The 20,366-nt window shown below is 38.9% G+C and overlaps 1 protein-coding gene and 1 non-coding gene across 2 annotated transcripts in view; one reads left to right on the top strand and one right to left on the bottom strand.

Moving 5' to 3' along the window:
- Positions 1-20,366, top strand: part of ADAMTS3 (ADAM metallopeptidase with thrombospondin type 1 motif 3) — a 229,285-nt gene that overhangs the window by 36,663 nt on the left and 172,256 nt on the right. The gene's annotated exons all lie outside the window — the stretch shown is intronic.
- LOC112296468 (U6 spliceosomal RNA) lies at positions 10,538-10,643 on the bottom strand. Its single transcript, XR_002973912.1, has one exon. It is a non-coding gene; the product is annotated as a U6 spliceosomal RNA (small nuclear RNA).

Below are 20,366 nucleotides of genomic sequence, written 5' to 3'. Positions count from 1 at the left end.
ATAAAATACTAAGAGCAGAAGAGATTGCTCCTTGGATTTGATGTAAGGGAAATGCCAAGTTACCTCACCATAAGAAAGTAGTGCCAGCTATTCTGATGCAACCATTTCCCCAGCAGAGTTCCTCAAATGTTGCATTTGAGGAATATGCAACTGAAATTGAACATTATTGTTCTCCCCAAGGGGCCTCTAACCTTAGTGGACGTCAAGATTTCCTGGAGGGCTTATTAGAACATAGATTGCTGGAGTTTCTGATATAGGTCTCTGGGGTAGGCTTGAAAATTTACATATCTAACAAGTTCTCAGTTAGTGCCAGACCACATAACTCTACTGCCTGCTTCTTGTTTGTGTGCAGTGATGCTGGATACTGGTTTTTCCCAGCTGACCAGCTTTCTCTGGTAAGGGATTTCAGGGGGGGGGGGATTGGTGTGGAATACTGCGTTGGCCCTTGCCCACCGCCCCGTCATAATCCCAGCCAGTTTGACTCAGCACCTGTCAGTCCCAGATGGGTTAACTGCACAGCTACAACTTCTTATCCTTGCCTGGAGTCTTCATGTTCCTTGGAAGCTCCCAGTGAGTACCATCTCCCCAGACCAAGTTCTGGCAGAATACAGAAACTGTGAACTTGGACATTGCACATAATGTGTCTCATCCTCAGATTACTCTCTTCATTCATGTAAAGATTTCCTGATGGTAGATGGAACTTCGAAGTGGATAGGCATGCTGTTATTTAGTAGCCACTAGTCACTTAGGCGTGCTCTCAAGTTTCTAAAATCACTTAGCTTTCAAGAACTGGTTTGGGGCTGGGCCACGGATAACACAGAGGCCTTGAGGTCTTCATTAGTCCTGTGCTTTAGCAGTCTGGGACCATCATGCTCCTTGGGCTCCCATGAGTCAACCCTGTAGTCTCTCCATGCACCGGCTCTGTGCCGTACCCACCCTCTTCTGTATCTATACTCTCAACCTAGATGATCTCATCTGAATAGATTGTTTCAAATACCATCTATACATTGATGACTCTCTGTGGCTGGCCCTGACTACTCCTCCCAGCTCCAGACTTCTATGTGTATCCTGCTGCCTACTCAGCTTTTCCATTTGGATGTCTAATAATCATCTCAAATTTAAGTGGGGCAAAAATTAACCCTTCATAGTCACCCCTGCACAGTTGCCTCCAAAAAGAAGTTTGGGCACTGTTTCTCAGGCCAAGACCTAGGCTTATGCTATATTTCTCTTTTTTTCCTTCATCTCTTCTATAAAATCCATAAATAAGTCTTGAGGTTTTTCTATAAAATATGTTCTGATCTACTTATTAAATCTTCAAAGCTACTACTTTGACCTCCTATGGGTTTTTGTTTGTTTGTTTTTGGGGTTTTTTTTTTTGGTCCCTTTTGCCTCTCTTCATCCTTCACGTAGAAGCTGAACTTTCTAAATTTGATGAGCTTTTCTCTATTTAAAAGCCATCAGTCACTTTCCTTTGCAATTTTACCATGACCTTTAAGCCCCTTATGTCAGTAGTTCCAATAATCATTGTGTATCATAATCACCTAAAGAGCCTTTAAAATACGTAGCTGCCTGCACCCCAACCCTAGAGATACAGACTCATTTGGTCTGGGGTAAGGCTCAGCATACGTAGATTGCATGCTGCTCCAGATGGTTCCAATATGCAGCTAGAATTGAGAATTACTGTTGTCTCCAAGAGGCCTCTAACCTTAGAGGTATGAGATTCCCATGGAGGGTTTGTTAAACAGATTTCTGGGCACCACTTTGGGTTTCTGACTCAGTAGGTCTGCAGAGGGGCCTTAAAGTTTGTATTTCTAACATGTTCTCAGGTGACGCTGCCTTCTGGAGAACCCCTGTTCTTCAAGATCTGGTCTTAGCACCCTTCTCTGATATCATCCCCTTATTCACTATATTCAGCCTATTTGGTCTTCATTTTGTCTTTCCAATAATCCAAATTTTTCCTGTCTCTGGACTTTTGAAAATGCTGGGTTTTTTTTTTTTAAGACTTCTGAGAGTGTTCTTTTCTAGATATTTAAATAGAGGTTCCTACTCATCATTTGGGTGTTGACCGAAATTCCATTTTCTCAATAAGGACTTTCCAGGTTATTTTAGCTTAAACAGAAACCCTAGTTACTCTATGCTGTATCAGTGTTTCAGATCTTATTGGGAGCCATTACTGGCATTTCCAATTTATTGAATTTATTTTGTCCATTTATCGATGGGCGAGGCATGGAGTACCGAGGACAAGAACTCTTCCCCCTGGGTTTTCAACAGGGCTTAGTGCACGGTATGTCCTCAACGGATTAACATTGACAGGCTGAGTGGTATGAAGATTGGAGCAAAGGACTGATTACCAATTTTTAAAGATGAATTATAGACCTTTCTTCGATATTTTTTTGTTTTCCCTTAAGTTTTGCAGGTGCAGGGAGTGCTATGAACTTACAAGTTTAAGTGTCCTAAGGTTTCATCTACGTCAACTCCATCAACCTGAGTAGTGTTTCAGTGCTGTGGTTTTTATAACTAAGTTTTTTCCTCTCACTTTCCATCTCCTCTTATTTCACATGTGAGTAAAAGGGCAACATCATCGTGACGCAAACCCACACTTGAGTTCAACACCATAATAGATATGTAGGGTGTCTCTTAAATTAATTTACTCCTATTAGGCAACAAAAACAGATACAAGTCGGCATGACTTTCTGTTGCTTAAAATTTTTAAAAGATATTATAAAATACTATACTTTGGATTAATTCCTTGGAAGAAAAGAAAATATGCTTATGTATTGACTTTCTAGTCAGGATTGTTACTATAGCAACATGTAGTTCCTTCTCAGCCCTGATCATATAAATTTTTGTTTGAAGACTTTTATCCCGTGTTAAACTGGAAATTCCATGAGAATTGGAACAGTGTCTGTAATGCTTCCTCTTGTATCCACAAAACTAGTTGCCATGCCTGATATACAGTAGGTGCACAACCCATATCTGGTGAGTTACTGAAAGAATGAAGACACATAAATTCCACGGATAATCTACTTGCTATCAGCTTCCAGGTTTCATGAACTTTATTGAACAATTCCTTCTTTTGTGCAAAATTCCTCTTCCTTCCCCTTTGGTACCCAGAACTCTGTCTTACAGCCTTTCATTTCTTTCTGTGGCTTCTCCTTGATGGAATGTTAAAAAGTTTCTCAAGCCAAGTACAGAACGCCACCCCTTTTTACTTTCTTAGATTGTTTAACTTCTTTAGACAAGTACTGGTCTTTCCAACTTTGTGTTCCTTGGTGACTCCCAGGATTCCTTATATTCCTGTGAGTGAATTCTTTTCCTTTTTGCTTCTTAGGAGGAAATAAATGGATTGATTGACATCTGGATAGAATTTGGCTGAGTCCTGCAGTCATTTAATAAGTATTTATTGAGAATCTACTGTAATGCTACTTTCAGGGCTGGGGATGTAACACAAAAGCAGGCATAGAACTTGCCCCTGTGGAGTTTAGGTAGAGTGGGAAATACAGACATTTCTTTGAAAAAGTCATTCAGCCCTGGCAGGTGGTTGGAGCATAGTCCTGTGCACCAGAAGTTTGCATAGTTGATTCCAGTCAGGGCACATGCCTGGGTTGCAGGTCACCCCAGGTCAGGAACGTACTGGGGGCAGCCATTTGCTGTTTCTCTCTTTTTTTCTCTCTCTCTTTCTCTCCTCCTTCTTCTCTCTCCAAAAAGCAATGGAAAAAAATGTCTTCAGGTGAGGATAAAAGAAAAATCACCCAACTATGTGAATAAGGGTAAACTGGCATGCCTGCTATAAGGGAAGGGGACATTGTTTTATGAAGTAGGTAACCAAGTCATCTGAACTAAGCTAGGAGTCAGGAAGGGTTTGCTGAGGAAACAGTATCTGAGGTGACTTTTTAAGGATGAATAGGAGTTTCCTAGGTAAGGTTCTGGTTGAGCACATTTTATGGCTTAAGAGGACAAGGCGAACACAGGGTCAGACTAACAGGGTTGGCTGGGATGTAATTTGACTTTCAGAAGAAAATGAAAGCCACTGTGGTCCTCCTGAGTGACCATAGATGTTTCATCATAACACTAATACTAGTTAAAATTGACGAGCTCTGACTATTATGTGTGAGGCACAGATCTGTCTTTTAAGGGAATTAACTTAATCCTGACGACAGTTCTCATTTATGGATTAGGAATCCAGAGGAGGGAGTGTCTTGTCCTGTGTCTCACACAAGACTCAATACCGGCCTTCAGAATCTGTTTTTGACTGTTCGCAGAGGATATTCCTAATATTTCAGGTAGCTCATGCAGCTTGAATTCAAACATAGACACATATATGGATCTCTATTTACATATGCATTCCCTATCTATATACATACATGTACAAAGGTGTATGTATGAATGTTTATATAAAAGTCCATGTGAGTTTTTAGGTGTGTGTATATATGTTTACCTGTATATTTAATTAGTATATTTCGAGGCTGAAAATCAAATCTAGTGATTTGAAACCAAGCAATGTAACTATGAAAAATTTGCTGGATGGGATAGATAAGTACCAGTAGTTAATAAACAGAACTGAGCTGTTTTCTCGCAGATTCAGGTGCCTAACGGCAGCAGGTGAGTGAATGTCATTAGGGCAAGTGAAAATCTTCGGTCTGGCCTTATCCTCTGTCACTAAAGCAGCTCATCTCCATCCACAGTAGCTGCTTATGGCTTTAAATAGCATACCCTAGACTCTCTCTGCCAGTGTTTGTCAAGCCAGCCAGGGTTACCGTGGGGCCTTGGTTGCTCAGATGATGCCGCTATGCTGAGTGAGGCCAGGGAAGAGGTGAGCGAATTGGCCAGCGGCCTGGACACCAGTGCAGGGAAGAGATGGGGCAGTGCAGCGACTGCCTGCTTGGGGCAGAGTCCTAGGAGACCTGTACTGGCTAATCCCAGCCTCTTAAGTTTTTCTGGGATACCTCACTGGCCCCTCCCACACCACTCCCAGAGAAGGGTACTCTCAGAGAAGAATTTGAATTGTGCTATCCACAGACTGGTATGTGGGGATGATTTAAGGGGATCATGAAGCCCTGTCCCACTCCAGCTGATCGTCATTTTTGCCTGGAATTTCCACTATTAAAAGTGCAAATATCATAACTCTCTAGTTTTGAGTTTTTAGCTTACGTCCAACCATATTAGCAATTGAGCACACTTGCCCCTTGAAGGACACTGAAGGGATGGCAGAAGGGAGAGTTGAGGGGGATGGTGAACGCGAAGCCTATGTCTGGACAGGCACAGAGAATCAGGCATTGTCTGGGAGAGCAGACCTTCAGGGAGGAGAAGAAAAAGAAAAAACCTGCACATTTCTTGTTTGTCACAGTTTTACTTAATTCTTATCTTGACTTTGCCCATTTCTCTTTCTTTGGAGGGCGAGGCCAAGAGAAAATGAGCACACTTATTCTTGTAAGTTCCTTATGTGTCATTTCTATCAAGGCAATGAACTCTTCCATACCAAGTAGGGATGATAAGCATCTTCTCATCTGAGCTATCCTAGCTGCCTCAGTGATGGTTTTATTTTTTAACTTCAGGTGCCCGTCTCAGAATTGTTGGAATTTCAGGAGAAGTTTGAGGACAGAATGTTTTTCTAGGTTATATTGGGTGGTGAAGCACTTCTTAGTAGTGGACAGAATATGTAGTTACTGCTTACTTCTGGGTCCCTTACTGAGCCATGTGCTTATCTAGGGCTTGTCTGGTGTGGAATATTCCTTTTTAATGAAGTAGGATCTCTCGAAGGAGAAGCACCCACTCTGACTAAATAGGAGTGGGGTCCTACGGCTCTGTTTTGACTCTCAGTGTAATGGAGCAGATGCTGTGAGCACACCCAGCAGGGGAATGAGAAGGTCTCCGTGTCCTCCCAGGGTTTTAGTCAGAGCTACAGGGTCGGTTGTTGTAGAATTGTTCCCATTGTTTTATGGATGAGGAAACTAATGCCCAGAGAAGTTGAGTGACGAAATCCACGTCACACATTTTTGATTATCAGAAAAAGATCTGGAACACAGGATTCACAGCCCTGTGTCCAACATTTTTTTTTTTAAATATATAGCACCTGGTTCTGAATCCACAAGACTTCTGAGAGGTCTTAGGGCAGCTTTCTTCTCTGTCCAATTCAGTTTTTCCCTTCTCCTCAGCTTACTCAAGTCCTTGGTTTGGCAATATAAAATTATAATCTATTTCAATATTTTATTTGAGCTGGCTGCCCTCTGCCTACTTCTCATGAAGTATAAGTTCTCATAAGCCAGTTATGTCCTTCAGAAAATATATATCAGAATAACACACACATTTTCTTTAATTACAATAAAGAGAGCATACTGGTTAAGAGCAAAGGCTCTGGAGTTAGCAGTAGGAATCCCAGGTCCATCACATACTAGGTGTAAAACCACTTTAAGTCACATTTTCTCATTACTAAAATGGTGATAATACGTTTTTATTTTTTTAAAGATTTTATTTATTCAGTTTTAGAGTGGTAGAGAGGGAGAAAGAAAGGGAGAGAAACATCAATGTGTGGTTGCCTCTTGTGCGCCCTCCACTGGGGGCCTGGCTCGCAACCCAGGCATGTGTCCTGACTGGGAATAGAACCAGTGACCCTTTGCTTCGCAGGCTGGCACTCAATCCACTGAGCCACACCAGCCAGGCTAAAATGGTGATAATAAGTGATAATTTAATAATAAATAAAACCTGTTTCATAAATTATTGTGAGCAATAAATAATACATATAAGCACTTAGTACAGGTACTGGGACATAATAAATATTCAATAGAGATAATTTTTCTTTTATAATTATCTCTAATAATAATAGAGGTAAGCATTCTTCAGAATGCTCAGTTTTTTAGCTTATTACTCATACAGCATTGTGATTGCCTCAACTTGAAAAATCATAGAATATTGTCAGCATGCACTTAATCTTGTTTCCACACGCAGTACAACAGACCTCTGACAATTCCGAGGATCAGGTGTATGTAGGTACGTGCATGCCTTTCTGCCTTCATTCTCCCTACCATCCTCCCTTCCCTTCCTTCTTCCTCCTCCTCTCTCTCTCTCTTCCTTTTAGTTACTTTTTAAAAAAGACTTTATTTATTTATTTTTAGAAGGGAAGGGAGAGAGAAAGAGAGGGAGAAAAACATCAGTGTGTGGTTGCTTCTCCAGTGCCTCCTGCTGGGGACCTGGCCTGCAACCCAGACATGTGCCCTGACTGGGAATCAAACTGGGGACCCTTTGCTTCACAGGCTGGGGCTCAGTCCACTGAGCCACATCAGCCAGGGCCCTTTTAATTACTTTTGAAAGGATTTGAGGAAATCCCATGTTAGGACAGTGGCAGATGAGTCATTTAAGGAAAGATCTGAATGAAGACCATGTGAAGGAAGCTAAAAGCGATATTTTCAAACATATGAACCGAACAAGATTAAGCACTTGGGAAATACAGGTTGCTCTAAAGATTTGGTCAGTTAAAGCTTAACATGAAATACGTTAGGTTATACATTGTAGTTCCTGACAGTGGAAAACGAGATACCTCACATCTTCAAAGGCAAGTTATTTTTCTCTCAATAGGGCTAATATGACAATTTTAGACTCTCCCTATATACTTGTAAATCAACTCTTGATCAATAAACTCGACTTAATAGACAACTCAGTCCTGGCATTTATTGGTCACATTTTTACATTGTTTTTGTCTTTTAATATGACCTCATTATAATGTGGTTGTTTGTTAAGAGAGATTATTGTTCAGATTATGCATGGGAGTAATTCAATGTCAAGATGAGTCACTTTTGAGTGGGTTGCATATTGATATTTTCACTAATTTTTTAAACAGGCAATGGGAATGACTCATGCAATTATTTAAAAAACAAAGTTTTCAATATAGATTCCTCATATTTAAACCTAATTAAAAGTTAATGTGTGGAATTTCTTCAGATATTACCTAAGACAAGTTAGATAGTAAGTTTTATATGAATTTGAAAGGCATTTGTGTATAATCTTACTGTTTGGTTTAATTTTTTTCACTATACTGGAAAACAAAATGCTTGTAAAAAATATAGGACAACATTGTTCTCAGTTTTTAAAATATTAATTGTATAAACAAATAAGAACTCTAGAAACTGTACTTTTCAGGGAAATAAAAGGAGTATTACTCTGAGCCTGTGTCACCTTAATGAAGTTGTAAAGAAACTGCCTTTACATTTATTGGAAATAGAAAGATTTTTCTTTTAATGCGTGCATCAGATACAGATTGAATGTACACTCTGCCTACATTTTTTTCTCAAACGTTTACAATAGTTGAGTTTTTACTCTTTGTTGTGTGAAAGATTATTGGGTTATGCCCCAAACTCCCATGAAATTAAAACTTAAGCTATTAAATTCAGGTATCATTACCCTTTCTCATTCATAGAACAACCTTGTGTGAAAATAAGGAAGAATATATTATTTTTTAACCTGGTGGGGTTAGGGTTGAGATTTTTATATTTTTAAGACTTAGAAACAATTCTGTTAAACAATGTCCAGTGTTAGGAAACTAGCTCACTTTCGTATTCGCTCAGCCTTACATAGCTTTTTCTCTCTCTTTTTAACTTTGAACTTACTGTTTCATTTTTATAGTGGTTTTAACCTTTTAAAAACATTTAAACATTTTTAACATGGTCAGACACGAAGACTGTTCATTTTTTGTTGGTTATGATTCATTTCTATATCAGCTTTCAAGGAAGCTGTTAACACAATGTTCAGTGACGGAGTGGAATAGAACCTGTGCGGGGAGACCTAAACGCTCAATTCGATAAGTGTAATCATTCTGTATTTATTCTGAGGTTAGTCATGAGGATGGTGTGATTTCAGAGGATCACTCTTTGCTCTTCGCAGTACCTGATATGAGGCACAGACTTTGTAGGTGACTTCAGTTCCCTTTCTGTTTCTGGCCTGTGAGTCTCAACTAATCTTTGGTATTCTGTGAAAGTATCCTCAACATGCCAGAGTTCTCTCATCTCATGAGGGTTATAACCAGGACGGTGTAGGAGGTGCTGCTCAATCTGTTCGGAGAGAGAAAATTTCCCGGAAGGAAAATGTAAGTTGAATGGAGGGAAAGCAACTGGGTTAGGTTTTATGTAGTGACTTTGTGAACTGGACCAGGTGTTAAAAAGATCAGAATCTGTAGTGACTGTTGAGGACGAAGATTGGCCCAGCACACCTACTTAGAAGGTCAATGGTGGGAGGAAAGGTTTTCAGTCTTTTTTTCCAATTATGGATTTATGTGTAGGAGAAAGGATGTTCCATTTCCTCTGTGATTGTGAAATGTCCTTCCCATGGGGTCTTTTATTGTATTGGTTCCAGCAGTTTAACCTGCCATCTCACTTAAGCATTGTTTCTATAGAGTCTCCATGTTTTTACTTAAAATTCTTGAGTTTTCATTCCCTGTTTGGTGGAAGGGACCTCAGAGCTCTGCGTATTTGTGGGAAGTTGTAGGCCATCTCAGATAGAAATCTAGATACTCTGACCTTATTTCCGAGATCTAGGTAGAGCAGCGGTGTAGTTAATGACCTGGAAATTTGTGGAAAAGAGTTCGTTTACTTACTGTGAGAGCATTCATTTGTATGTGATTACTATAGTTTGATTTTTTTGGTAAGTACTCTTTATTGTAGCAATGGAGGTAGGTAATGAAAAGCTATGAATAACTTCAGTTTACATAGAAGAGATTACTGACAAAGAGAACGTAACATAATATGTAGGCAATGTGCAGTATTTGAGATATTTATGATAATTTAAGAAATAGGCACTTTTGAGGATGTTTCCTTGTAGAATTTGTTTTGAAACAATTGTAACTTAATTTGGCTTTCAGAAGGAGAATGATATAAACTAACATTGGTTGTGTACTGATTCCATGCCAGAGACTCAGCTAAGTACTTTATGTGTACTTTATTTAATCCTAATGACAACCCTGGACACTAGGTGCACCTTATTTGTTCCCAGTGACAACCTTGGAGACTAGGTGCCAAGTTGTTTTTGAAAATGATTTCAAAAGACACTTGTGATTTTAAGGAAGTGTGAGTATCGGAAAAATAGAGAAGAGAGATTGATCACTGTGTAGACCTCAGCTTAAATAGTTGGGGTCTGCATTATCATCCCAAAATATTATAAACATTTGGATTCATTTTGAAATGTTATTAAGTAGTCATTAACTTTGACTATTTTATTTTATTTTTCCATTAAGGGCTGATGGTGTGTAAGAAACTTAAATGTTTTGGTGAGGATATAGATTATTCGAACATGGGAGTTTCAGAATTTACATACAGTAAAGTAAGGACCAGTGACTACGGTTGGAATCTGGGCAGAAGTACAGACAGGTGTGAAGCACAGCAGAAAAACTGGGTAAACTCAGGAGAAGCCTACTGCACGAAAGTCTGAAGAGCTTCCTGAGAGAGAGCTTGCCCCAGGGAAGAACTCAGCTATTCTGAACTTGACGTGGTCTTGGGCATTGAAGGATAGAGCAATTCTGACCATGTGATCATTGTTCTTTGTGTTTTCTTTTTAAAATATAGAATGCTTCACAAATTTGCACATCCCCCTTGCACAGGGACCATGCTAATCTCTGCATCATTCCATTCGTTTATTACATGTGCTGCCAAAGTGAGCGCTCTTTGTATTTTCCTATTTCTCTAGCTCTCAATAGATTTATGTCTGAGCCTCATGGAAATATAGGAGAGCATCTAAATAAAATCTATAGTGAGAGAAGCTTTGTTCATGAGTATATGGGAACATGCCTTGAAGTTTCCTAGAAACTTATATGGACCTAGGAATCCCATCAGTAGGTCCAGGAGTTGGTGACATTTAAGTTAGACCCATCTGTGCCTGTAGGTGGGGGATAACGTCTGACAACATAGGGTTTAAAAAAATAACTGTTATACCAATGAAAATGAAAGATGCTGAGAAAGAAAGAGAGACAGAGAGAGAGAAAGAGAGGAAAAGAGAGAGGGAGGGAGGGAAGTTTGGGAACTTGGCAACTGGTGTGGATGGAGAGAGAAGAAAGTTTTGGGGTGACTAGGAAATATGGAAAACATAAGAACAGAAGAAAAACATTTGATAAATTCTCTGTAAGACTCCTTGAATGTGAACTGCCAACAGGATGTGCAGATAGAGATGTTTAACAGCCAGCCAGGAGTTGTGGGAACTCTGGAGAGATACATGGCCAGGTAAAGAAATTTGGAAGATGTGGGCATAAAGGCAGTACCTGAAGCTGGGCCAGGGGATAGAGTTGAGGATGTCCAGATGGGAGAACTGAAATTTGAGCAGAAGGCATAGAGATTCCCCAAGTACCCTTTGCCCCCCACATATCCAGTGAATACTTATATTTAGGGAGCAAGAAGAATAGGAGCCAGAGGAAGAGACAGAAAAAAGTAACCAAACAAAGGAAAGTAAACACAAGAGTAGAAAGTTTATAGAATCCAATGAATTTAAAGTTTAGGGTTAAGTTTAAATAGAAAAAAATAATTAAATTACACAGTCCTTATTGTTTAACTAAAATTATCAAAATAGTATTCCTAAGAAGAAGTTCTTATAGAATTTACTAAGTATAGAATCTGTTCAAGTATTAGTATCATGAGATTATATTTGTTCATGGTTGAATCAGCCAGATGATGTATCAAAGTTTCTGTCTTAAAAGGTAAAATATCTCCCTTAACTCTTCTGATTGTCAGGTCAGAAAATCATTTAAATCTTTTTGATTCATCTTGCTCATGTTAAATATGACCATACTCTGTTTTCTACAGTTGCCTAGAAATATATCTTAGAAAATTAAAATAAAAGTAACTGAGTTTTTCTGTCCAAGAATTATTTGTGGGAGAATTTAACCACTAACTTGTTTTAACCTTCCTTTTAGTCTGCTTATAAGCATCTCCAGAACCATTACTATAAATGAGTCATTGCTGAGGTAGAGATTAAAAGTGAACACCCCAAACTCACAGTAGCAGTAGTGGAGAGAATATTTGGAGAGTGAGCGGTAATGTGTCTATACAGAGGAACTTCCACATTTCACTCCGTAGACTGACTTCTGCATATTTTATAATGTGCATGTGTTTGTTTATTGCAGTGCATAGATGTGCTTTTTGAATTGGGATTATTATTATGCATGGTGAATGATATTGGGCGTTGGATATTGCGTTTGTTATCTGTGTACACTCTAAGCTAAATATCACATGCTCGATGTGAACGGGGGATATATGACTTTAAAAAGTCAGCATAAACGCAAGGGCATTTTGTCCATGTGGATGAATCATAAAGTGTTTACCATGCAAGTCCAGAGGGACAGGAGTGCTCTTAACTCTGTATTGGACACTCACAACAACAAGGACATCAAGTCCTTAGGCAGAAAACGGACTGAGTGCCTATGGAAAATTTCCTGTTAGGCTAGTGGATGGATGTGAGTGTGGCTCTTACCTTTCCATTAATCTGAAAGGGTTTCGTGGATGAAGTGGTAGGGTTTTCGTAGTGGTTTAAATGGTCATTGAGAAAGTGTCCTATAAATAGTGGATCAGAACAAGGTGTGTTCTCAGCATATCCTAATCTTACGTGGTTGGTTGTTTTATTTGTCAAGAGAAATAATTTGGCTAACATGAAAAAAATGGAATACACTGGAAGTATTTTAGGTGACTCACAAAAATTTAAGGAAAAGCTAAACAGTCAAGCTTCAAGAGCACAGGAACCAGGACAGCCAAGAAGTCTGTCAAAATCCTATTTCTGGGAGATTGGAATTGTCAGGTTCCAACCATCACCATCACGTATGACCTTTATGCAAATTCCCAGGAATGAGATCCCAATGAGGTCATCTCGGACCTGGTCACCCTTTGAAAGGTGGCATGGTAATTCAACCACATGGACTGCGGAGGGGGTGGTCTCCAAAAGAAGAGTGAGGTAGAAGGGAAAAGAGGTGCTGGGTAGGCAAACAGCAGAGGCCTGCCATAGATATTTATTGTACTTCTTAAAAAATGTGGGCTTGGGTGGTCTCTGAAACTAAATCTAGGTTTATATACACCTACATACACAGCCACACATACATGCTTTATATACTGCTCTTGGATGATCTCTTCCACTTTTTCCCCTCATTCACTACTACTCTTGAGGTTGATAAACCAAGTGACCCACTATAGGCTGCCTTCTCTCAAAGATAAGATTTAAAGAAATACAGGAGGCCTCTAAAGATACATCATTATAGAGTGTAATATATGACAAGTACTGAGTTGAGCTTAATATGGAGAGTCACTTTTTGGTTGATAATGAAGGCACTTAATATTTTTAGGCAAAGAAGGGTGTTTGCACATTTTGTTTGAGTAGAATTTACATTGACTTACATGAATATTCTCATCTGCCAGTAGGAGGAGATTCTCTTGCTAAAATAAGCGTTTCCTTCTGGTGTACTGTTTCACTTCTGGTTCAGAACTGGATTTACTACAAGTAAAAACATGTACAGTGCTGTCACCAAAAACCTAGAGCTTGCCACTTACAGTTGTGAATACGTTGTTTTAGATAGGTTCTCATTTTACTTCATAATGGGACAAAAATTCTCATTGTAGTTCATACTCTTAGACAAAAGAAAAAAAATCTTCCGCAGTCATTTATGCAGACATTTCAGGTTCCAGATCTGTGATTCTCAAACTTCGTTTGGCATGAGTCTCACCTGGGGTGCGTGCTACCAATACAGACGTCGGGGTTGACTTCCAGAGGTTCGGATTTAGGTGGTCTGGTGGGGGCTCAGGACTCCAGTTTCACCAAATATCCCCGATGATTGTGATGCAAGTGGCCTGTGGACCACCCTGGAAAACCCTGCTCTGGAGGATTTTGTGTTACTTTCTCAAAGTGTCTATATAAATAGTGTCCAAGAAGTAAATATTATGTATAATTTGTTCAAAGGGTTGGAACTGGACTGTTTTAGTGTTGATTGTTCAGAACATATACTGATGAACCACCCTTCTCCTAAAGTGGTTAGAATTGTTATTAATGAAAGCATTAGAAAGTTAAAGGGAAAGGAAAGTTTGTGAATGAATTCTGTATTCTCCACTAACATTTTACTTCCAGATGCATCTCATATATTAATAACACTTTATTTTTATATGAGAGAGAATTCCAGGGTGAGTATAGAATGTTCCTTTGTCCTGTATGTTTTTGGAACAGGTTGGAGTTCTCTGATAAGTATGGTATAGTAGGTGCACCAAGACTGTAGTTTCATCCTGTATTTCTTTTAAAGTTATATTCTCATGCATGTCATTTTTTTTCTGAAAACAAAGTTTTTTTTAGCTTTTCTAGTAAGCACCCTTTTATTTCATCTATTTTTCTCAAAATAAGATGGTTTGATATGTGATTTCATTTTTTAAAAACCAACCATGAGTGGAGCTAACGCTGTCAGGGATACTGTGGGAAGGACTTTAGTTGTCAAAGGCACTGTGGACTGCATAAAAGGTGATGTGGAGCAGGTAGACCGGGATGGAGCACAGCAACAGGAAACTGAGCGTTTCCTTTTGAGTGAAATTATTAATATTGTCAGCCTCAGAATATACTGGCCAGTTCTGTAACACAAAGGACATATTTTACTACATGTAATATGGAAAGCATTGGTTACGTACTACTCCTTTTACTTCTGCTTGAACACTCATCTGCAGAAGCATCCGCATGTGGAAAGAGAGAGGTTGGACAACTCAGGGCCACACAGCTGACAGCTGCATTTGATAAATGACCATAGCTTTTGAAAGTCTCAAGTAAGAAAAGCAAATCTAATCTTTTCCTTAAAATCATTTAGCTGAAAAAAGAGGTACTTTAAACACAAATATATAATGGCTTGTCTTTAGTGATGTGAATTCAGTAATGTTTTTAAATTTTTTAGAAGTGTTTTTTATTGTATTTTTTCTATTGCCATTTACCTGCTTATACCCCCTCCACCCTGCAGTCACCACAGCGTTGTCCGTGTCCATGAGTGCTTTTTCCTTTTTGCTCAATCCCTCCACCCCCTTACCGCCCTCCCCTAAAGCTGTCAGCCTGCTCCCTATAGATGATCCTGTCTCTATTTTGCTTATTAGTTCAGTTTGTTCACTAGATTCCACATATGAGTGAACTGATACAGCATTTGTCTTTCTCTGCCTGGCTTATTTCACTTAGCATAATGTTCTCCAGGTCCACCAATGCTGTCTCGAAGGATAAAATTTTCTTCTTTTTATGGCCAAGTAGTATTCCATTGTGTAAATATCCCATAGTTGTTTTATCCACTCATCTGCAGATGGACATTTGGGCTGTTTCCATACCTTGGCTATTATAAATAACACTGCAATGAATATAGGGATGCTTATATTCTTTCAAATTAGTGTTTTGGGTTTCAGTAGAAGTGGAGTATGCTGGGTCAAAAGGCAGATCCATTTTTAATTTTTCTGAGGCTTTGCCTTACTGCTTTCCACAGTGACTGCACCAATCTGCATTCCCACCAACTGTGCAAAAGGGTTCCTCTTTCTCCACATCCTCTCCAGCACTTGTTGTTTGTTCATTTATTGGTGACAGCCATTCTGAAAAATGCAAGGTGGTATCTCATTGTGGCTTTAATTTGCATTTCTCTTATGATTAATGACATTGAGCATCTTTTTATGTGTCTATTGGCCATTTTTATGTCCTCTGTGGAGAAGTGTCTACTCAGGTCCTCTACCCTTTTTTTAATTGGACTATTTATTTATTTGGTGTTGAGTTTTACAAGTTCTTCATTAGATTTTGAATATTAACCCCTTACCAGATATATTGTTGGAGATCATGTTCTCCTATTCAGTTCTTTGTCTTTTCATTTTTGTTGACAGTTTTTCCTTTTCTGTGCTGAAACTTTTTAGTTTGATCTTCAAATTATCTAAGCAAACTTCTGGGTAATATTATGATTAGCTGATCAATTTTAATAAAAACAGGTATTATTTTTCTGATAATGATTATTAATCTACAACAGGAAAAGTTGCGATTTTGTTGGAGGAGAGTTTGTTATGTTTCAAATACTAGTGCTTTAGTTGCCAAAGCCTTGAATATTTGTAAGTCCTATCATGCAACATATTTAAGTGGGAAAATTCACTTTTCTTTAAAAAACTCAGCTGAAATTTTATTATATTCTGGGATAATAGTTTTGTGAGCTATCTTCTGATAAAATAGTTTAATGTTTAATATATTAAATTATGTATAGTAAAAGATTCTCATTGATGTAGCATAAGTTATGTCATTTCCATAGAAGTGTGAGAGAGGGACAGGAAAGCGTTTTCCGAGCCCTCCAGAACAGTATGCATATGGGTGCGTTCTGTAGAGCAGAAGTGGGACCATTAAACCAGAAAATAAAGCATCAGCGCCCTTGCAGGCTGAGGTCTTGCTTACTCTACACGGTTAGTCATGGTACAAAACATAGTCTTGATTTTCGTGGTAGTACCTCCATACTTATTTCCAGAATACAGGTTTCTATGGCTTTAAGTGATAGGATAAAATACTTTTTAATTTGTCCTTATGATAGAACATTTCTAACAGCTTTGTCTTTTTCCATTTTAAATCCACAAGTTATTTAGGGGAGAGCACTTCAATTATTCGGTTCACATATTTAACGTTTAATAACTTCCCTTTAGACAAACCGAGTGAGCTTTGAATTCAAGGCTCTGATGACTCAAGGGCTCTAAAGGTGGCAACTGGACTGACACCAGCAAGAAATACTGGGTATTAGAAATTATTCCTGTGCAAAGTGGTGGGAGAGGGGAGGAGGGGAGAGCTCCCTTTAGGTTGTGAGCTTTCCAAATATGGGATCAAAATAGAGGATTTTAACTGATATGTGGCTGAGTGTTTATTTTTTAAATTTTTTAAAATTTATTTTATTTTATTTTAGTAAGAGGGGAAGGGAAGGAAAAAGAGAGGGAGAGAATCATCAATGTGAGATAGAAACATCAATTGGTTGTCTTTGCAGGCACCCCAACCAGGGATGGAGCCCACAACCTAGGCATGTGCCTTGACTGGGAGCTGAACCAGCAACATTTGGTTGGCAGGATGACACCCACACACCTGAGCCATGCCGGCCAGGGGGATTTTTAATGATAGGGTATTTCTCAGGTATATCTGAGTTGAAGTATATAGAATCATAACAATCATCTTCAGAAACCAAATGTGAAAAGAGGGTGCAAAAGGTCAGAAGCACACTTAAAGTGGGGAGGCCATTAGCCCCCAATTCTCCCACATCTCAGTTTTAAAGAACCTTTGCCACTGTTTAATAATGCCCTCTTAATAAGTTCAGTGGAATTAAAAGTATATCACCCACAGGAAAACCAACTGCCCCTGACGCTAAGCAGCTTTGGTCGTGGTGGGCTGGAACAGCCGACCTCAGTATGGTTGTCGCAGTGGGGGCAGTGGGAATGGCAGATGCTTTTGTATACATACACTGTGTAGCCTGGGGCAGGGACGTCCAGCCTTGTGGCGTCTCTGTTTTTGTCTTGGGCCACACATTAAATATATTGCAACATGTAATCACACATACAAACATCTCATAATGTTTTACATAAATTTACAGTTTTGTGTTGGGATGCATTCATAGCCATCCTGGGCCTCAGGATGGACACGCCTGGAGAGGGTTGCTTATAATGATTATTATCCAACAGCCAAGAAACACTCCACAGATTGCGGAGGTTGGACAGGATCAGGCTGATGCGGGCTGATGTCTCTGTGAGCTTGAAGGAAGGTGAGATCTGGATGCCATGGGCATGACAATCCACAAGATGGAGTTATTATACACTGGTAAAACATTTCCGAAACGAGCCCGTATGTGAACAATGCTGCTTTCAGCAAGATAAAGCCCAAAGTAAGAACATTTGGCTTATTCCCTTAAAAACTAGGGCTAGAAAGCCACAAAAAGCTACTGCTTTGGTGACTACTTCATCATTCCAGATTTTATTAGCTCATTTTGCCAAGACCGTAGGTTGAAAATTTCTTCTGTAAGATTAAGTATGCTTCTTTTGTAATGCCATGTTTGTAGGAGATACAACTGGATCTTTGGAAAATGTAATGAATTTCTCTTTACAAAATTATAACTCATCTCAAAACATGAAATGAAAGCAATGAAAAAAAGTTTTCCCACTATATTCATCTACTCCTGGCATTTAGCATAATGAGTGGCACATAGTAGGTACATAGTATATTTGTAGGTGAACAACATTGCTTATGTGAGAAAAGTAGAACAGAAATAATGCTATATTGAAATAATGTGCTTATTTGCTTCTGTGCAAAATCTTTACTGTTTAGTAGGTCTGGTTTGTGCTTCCATCTTTTTTTCTTTTACCATGTGAAATATATATCCCAAGGAAAAATCCTTTCCTCAAACTGGTTGACAGCACATCTAATGGACATGGGTGATTGTGGGAGGGTTTTTTTTTTTCCCCTGCAGGTAATTAAGATATAATTGAACTGAAATGAGTAGGTGTGATTGGATGCTTTTTTTTAGGTGTTTGTTTTGGACCTGTTATTATTGAATCATGTGTTGTATCCTTGACTATGTATCTCCACAAAAAAAGGTTTTAAAGGAGTTTGACAAATGATTTCCCTTCTCTTTTTCCGCCCTTTTAAACAAAAGATAGTGAATGTTACCTGCATCCTTCCTAGGCACATAGGTAATAAGCTAATTAATAATGTGAACATAGCCTTTTCCATTTGACCAAGGAGAAACGAATTGTGTAACTTTTCTGGATCTATAGAAATTTATGGAATCATATGTAAAGTGCATGAGATTTAGACAGTTACTTATACTTTTTTCTCTACTTTGAATATGGTCAACAAACTAGATAAGGGCCAAGGATTTTATAAGTCAAAATTTATAAATACATCAGAATTATTTTTTTCAGATATATATATTTTTTCCACATTTTTTTATTGTTGCTCAAATGCAGTTGTCTCCATTTTTCCCTCCACAACTCCCCCCAACCCCAGCCATCCCCACCTCCCACCCTTGATCCTATCCCCCTTTGGCTTTGTCCCTGTGTCCTTTATACATGTTCCCGAAAACCCTTCCCTGTTTTCCCCTCATTGTCCTCCTACCTCAACTCTGTTTACTGTCAGTTTGTTCTTAATTTCAGTGTTTCTGGTTATATTTTGGTTGCTTGTTTGCTTTGTTGATTAGGTTCCATTTATAGATGAGATCACATGGTATTTATCTTTCACCGCCTGCTTATTTCACTTAGCATAATGCTCTCCAGTTTCATCCATGCTGTCCCAAGAGGTAGGAGCTCTTTCTTTCTTTTCTGCTGTGTAGTATTCCATTGTGTAAATGTACCACAGTTTTTTGATCCACTTATTTACTGATGGGCACTTAGGTTGCTTCCAGTACTTGGCTATTGTAACTTGTGCTGCTATGAACATTGGGGTGCACAAGTTATTTTGAATTGGTGTTTCAGGATTCTTGGGGTATAATCCTAGCAGTGGGATTGCCAGGTCAAAAGGCAGTTCCATTTTTAGTTTTCTGAGGAAACTCCATACTATTTTCCACAGTGGCTGCACCAGTCTGCATTCCCACCAACTGTGTACTAGGGTTCCCTTTTCTCCACAGCCTTGCCAGCACTTGTTTGTTGATTTAGTTATGGTGGTAGTGCTTATTTGAATTATTAAACTCTTTTAGCAGAATAGAGTTCTTTACTAGTTAATATATACCAAGTTTGTTCAATTCCATGCTTGTCTGCATATAGAACCTGGCTTTATAGTGATAGGCTTTGGTATATAAGTAAAGGGAGAAAATAAAAATCTTAATATGTAGGGAAAGGTTTTGTTAATAAGAGTGGCTGCCTGATACAAGTCTTGTTCACTCGCAGTAAATCTGGGACCAGAAGTGGTGGGTAGAGACTGCTGGAACCGAGTACCTGCGTATATTGCCTGGGAGACAGACAGAGACAGGCAGGTGTCTTACTTAGACGTAGCTATTACAATTTTGCTTTGCGGGTCGGTCCTGTGACTCTCTCCTTTGCTCTCTAGTGAGTTGTTCTTGGCTCCAAGCCCCCTCTTAACAAGGTCACTGATTCTTGTGATGGAGAGAGATTACTTGTCGCAAATTTTCAAGGACATGTTTTAGCACAGGCCTCCTTTTTCCCTTCTAAAGGGAAAAAAATCCATGTTAGCTTTTTTCATCCTCTATTGTCTTCTGTTTATGTTTCTGAACATGGAGCCAGTATAATATATTAATGTATACATCTATGAGTCATGTTTTCTATGAAAAAGATAATGATCTCAGAGTTGACATGCCTTTTATTAAAAAAAGGTAAAGGCTCTGGACCAATATCTGGCATAGAGTAGGCATTTTGCTTCTCTTGTGACTCTGGGAAAATGTCAGACCATCAGTAACT

The sequence above is a fragment of the Desmodus rotundus genome, chromosome 4 (genome assembly GCF_022682495.2).
Source record: "Desmodus rotundus isolate HL8 chromosome 4, HLdesRot8A.1, whole genome shotgun sequence".
In the NCBI taxonomy this organism is placed as follows: domain Eukaryota; kingdom Metazoa; phylum Chordata; class Mammalia; order Chiroptera; family Phyllostomidae; genus Desmodus; species Desmodus rotundus.
This window is presented reverse-complemented; position numbering and strand designations above follow the sequence as displayed.